This window comes from Orycteropus afer, unplaced genomic scaffold, assembly GCF_000298275.1.
Source record: "Orycteropus afer afer isolate SDZICR_OR568_19922 unplaced genomic scaffold, OryAfe1.0 scaffold01352, whole genome shotgun sequence".
Taxonomy (NCBI): Eukaryota; Metazoa; Chordata; class Mammalia; order Tubulidentata; family Orycteropodidae; genus Orycteropus; species Orycteropus afer.
The window spans coordinates 70,714-75,458 of record NW_006922939.1 but is presented as its reverse complement, the minus strand read 5'-3'; the positions used below and the strand labels follow the sequence as shown (position 1 = coordinate 75,458).

Genomic DNA, 4,745 nt, shown 5'->3' with positions numbered 1-4,745 from the left:
ATAGTCTCTTGAAAGTGTTCCTGGGTTTTCTTGGCATTTTCCTCAATTTTGTCAATGTTTTCTTTGATCTGTCTTTCAATCCAAAATCCAGTGTGGCCACCACTTGTCAAATGGCTGCACCCTCAGTCACTTTAAAGAATGAATATGGATGCTTCTTGTAAACAATCAAAATGACTGTGCTCTCTGGACAGCTGAAAGTCCACAGTTCAGGTTGTTTCTCTCCTTGCTGTTTCCCTTCTTAGTCATAAGCCACCAGCAAACTTGTCCCTGAAGCCCTTGATGACCAGAGCTGATCTTTAGGTCAATTCTCACGTCCCAACACCACTTGGAAATATTCAAGCTGTTGGTGCCGTCAGAGTAGCTGACAGCTTCATACATCTCTACACACATTTTTTCATTCAGGTTTTTCCACTAGTTAGGACCTAATCCACTTCTGTACACTTCCTTTCAATGTCAGGGCTCCAAGGTTATCTTTTGTATCTCTTGAAATTGGGTTCTCTGTTCTTTGTTGAAGAGGGTTTTTTTTGATTGTCTGCCTATTCCACCATCTCTTTGGAAGTCATCTGTATTTATTCTTTTGAATATCATTATTTCTCCCTTCTTTTGAGTCGGTTTGTTTTGGAGAAAGTAATGTGCACTTCTGCATCAATATTTTATAAGGTAAAGTTAAGCATGAAGTCATGCTTAGATTTCCTGAAGCAAGTATTCTGCTATTTTCTTAGTGAGGCTTATCATAGTCAAAGAGGTTTTTTTTATAAGGCAAGCAAGGAGTGATTTGATAATGCTTGGTATAGAACATAGGACTAAATATGGATCAGGTAGAGACAAAATAGGATGGAAATGTAACAAAATATGATTGGTGCCCTTGATGTCATTATTCCTCTAATTGTTTGAGAGGAATAGAACACGTTTGATTAACTCTTTAAAAGCTTCTTTGACTTGTTTGTTCCTCAGGGTGTAAATAAATGGGTTTAACATTGGAGAAATGGAAGTGATTAGTATTGTCACCCCCTTAGTAATCACCATTTCATCTTTTGCAGAAGGTTTGGTATAGACAAAGATGCAGCTGCCATAGGAGATGGAAACCACAATGATGTGGGAAGAACAGGTGGAAAAAGCCTTTTTCCTTTGTTGGGCCGAGGGGAATCTTAGAATTGTTCTGATGATATATATATATATAGGACAAAATCACACATACAAGAGTCATGATAAAGGTCATTACAGAGCAGCCAGGAACCATCTGCTCTATGACCCATGTATCTGTGCATGAGATCTTCAGGAGAGCATTTATATCACAGAAAAAGTGGTCAATGATATTAGATTCACAGAATTCCAGACCCAATGCTAGGGTAAGGGGTGGGAATATGATCAACAAAGTAGTTATCCAGCAGCCTAAGATAAGCTTTATGCAGGCCCTGTGGTTCATGATGGTCATGTAATGCAGGGGTTTGCAGATGGCCACATAACGATCATAGCACATGGTAGCCAGGAAGAAAAATTCTGTTATTCCAAACAGGTATGTGAAAAACAGTTGGCTTATGCAAGCATTGTAAGTAATGGTCCTGTCATCTGTTGATATGCTATATAGGAATCTAGGAATGCAGGCAGAGGTGAACGAGATTTCTATGAAGGAGAAATTTTGGAGAAAAAAGTACATGGCAGTTTTAAGTTGGGCATTCACTAATGTGAGGAAGATGATGGTAAGATTTCCAGTTACACTCAACATGTAAGTGACCAGCAGAAATATAAAAATCAGAATTTGCAGTTGTGGATCTTCTGTAAGTCCCAGAAGGATGAATGTGGTTAGTGTTGTATGGTTTCTCATGTCTGGCTCCTGACTTCTGCCCAATCTGTGTGTAAAATTCAGAGACATAATCTTTGAGAAGAGGTATGGATAATTTTTCTGTTGGGTTTTGGTTAGGAAAGCAGGCAATTCATTTGCTTGAGTTGATAATGAGTATTTTAGAAACATTCCTACTATCAACTCTCTCAGTATGTCATTCAAATGGTTTCAAACATTTTTTACCATAACATATAGTAAGATGCACATTTTACATTGTAATTCACACACTAATATGCACATAATCATAGATATCTGAAACAAATAGCACAAAAATTACTAACCTTTAGAATGCCTTCCACCACTCGTCTTTCAGTTTGTTGTACTGTGTTGACATGAATGTTGCTGTGAGGGTGGAATATATGCCACCGGTATTTCAAATATAAGCAGGGTGACCTACGGGGGACAGTTTTCAGCAAAGCTTGCAGAGTAAGAGACTGGGAAGAAGGATAGGGCCATCATCTTCTGAAAGAAATTTCCACTGAAAACCTTATAAAGAGTAGTGAAACACTGTCCATTCTGTTACTGGAAAACATTATGAAGAGCCATGAAACATTGTCTGATATAGTGCCAGAAGATGAGACCTTCAGGTTGGAAGGCACTCAAATTACAAGTGGGAAAGAGCTGCCTCCTTAAAGAAGAGTGGACCTCAATGATGTGGTTGGAGTAAAGCTTTTGGAACCTTCCTGTGCTGTTGTGGCATGATTCAAAATGGGAAGAAACAACTACAAGCATTCATTAATAATTGGAACATGAAATGTACAAAGTATGAATCCAGGATAATTTAAAGTCACCAGAAATGAAATTGAATGCATAAATATTGAAATCCCAGAATTTGTGAGCTGAAATGGTCTGGTATTGGCCATTTTGAATCAGACAATCATATAGTCTACTGTTCTAGGAATGACAAATTGAAGAGCAATGGCATCATGTTCATCATCAAAGAGAACATTTTAAGATCTATCCTGAAGTATAATGCTGTCAGTAATAGGATAACATCCATACACCTAAAAGTAAGACCTGTAAATACCACTACTTTTAACTTTATACAACAACCACCAAAACAGAAGATGAAGAATTTTTTTGCAATTTGAATTCACTAAATATGGAATCAGCATATATTTGTAATTATTGGTGATTGGAATGCAAATGTTGGAAACAAAAAGAAACATCAGTAGTTTCAAAATATGAGCTTGGTAATAAAAATGGCACCAGAGAGCACATGATAAAATTTTGAAAGACCAACAACTTGTTCATTGCCATGCCCTTTTTTTCAACAACATAAACAGTGACTATGCACATGTTCCTTGCCAGATGGAATAAACAAGAATCAAATTGACCACATCTGTGGAAAGAAGCAATGGAGAAGCTCAGTATCGTCAGTCGAAACAAGGCAAGGAGCTGACTGTGGAACAGAGCATCAACTACCCATATGCAAGTTCAAGTTGAAGCTGAAGATAATGAACACAAGTCCATGAGAGCCAAAATATGACCTTGAGTATTCCCACCTGAATTTAGAGATCATCTGAAGAATAGATTTGACATACTGAACACCAATGTTAGAAGACTAGACAAGTTGTGGATGACATAAACAACGTCATACATGAAGAAAGAAAAAGGTCATTAAAAAGACATTAAAGTAAGAGAAAAACAAAATGGGTATCAGAAGAGACTCTGGAACTTGCTCATGAACAGACAGTAACTACAGTGAAAGCAAGAGGTGTTGGAATAAAAGAGCTGAACCGAAGATTTCAAAGGGTGCCTCGAGAAGACAAAATAAAGTGTTTTAAGGAGCTATGCAAAGATCTGGAATTTGAAAACCACATGGGAAGAACATGTTTGGCATTTCTCAAGCTGAATCAACTGAAAAAAAAAAAAATAAGCCTCAAATTTCTGTAATGAGGGAGCGTATGGGCAAAACATTAATAGTGCATCAAGCATCAAAAGAAGATGGAAGGAGTACACAGAGTCACTGTACCACAAACAATTGATAGATGTTCCATCATTTCAGAAGGTAGTGTATGATCAAGAACCAATAGTATTTATGGAAGAAATTAAAGCTGCATTGAAGGAACTAGTGAAAAACTAGGCTCCAGTGAGTGACAGAAAACTCGAGATGTTTCAACGAACAGATACAGCTCTGGAGGTACTTATTTGTCTATGTCAAGAAATTTGGAATACAGCTACCTGGCCAACTGACTGGAAGAGATCCATGTTTTTGCCCATTCCAAAGTAAGGTGATTCAACAGAATGTAAAAATTATCTAACAATATCATTAATATTGCACAAATGTAAAATTTTACTGAAGATAATTCAAAAATGTTTGCAGAAGTATATTCACAGTGAACTAGAAATTCAAGCTGGATTCAGAAGAGGATGTGGAATGAGGGATATTTTTGCTGATGTCAGGTGGATTTCAGCTGAAAGCAAATACCAGAAACGTGTTTACCTGTGTTTTATTGACTATTGAAAGCCATTTGACTGTGGTTCATAACAAATTATGGATAACACTGTGAAGAATGTGCATTCCAGTACACTTAATTGTGATCATGAGGGACTTGTATGTAGACCAAGAGGCTGTTGTTCAAACAGAAGAAGGGAATAGTTCATGGTTTAAGATCAGAAAGGGCATGCAGAATGGGTTGTATTCCCCCACCATATTCAATCAATCTCTATGCTGAGCAATAATTCAAGAAATTGGACTCTATGAAGAAAATACAGTATCAGAATTGGAGAAAGACTCATAAACAACCTGCAATATCCAGATGACACAACTTTGCTTACTAAAAGTGAAGAAGACTTGAAGCACTTACAGATGAAGATCAAAGACTATAGTCTTCAATATGGGTTAAACCTCAACAAAAAGAAAACAAAAATCTTCACAACTGGACCAATAACCAACATC

The 4,745-nt window shown here is 37.1% G+C and overlaps 1 pseudogene; it reads right to left on the bottom strand.

Moving 5' to 3' along the window:
• Nucleotides 1–882: 882 nt before the first annotated feature.
• LOC122152054 lies at nt 883–1,873 on the bottom strand (annotated as a pseudogene).
• Between the last annotated feature and the right edge of the window lie 2,872 nt (nt 1,874–4,745).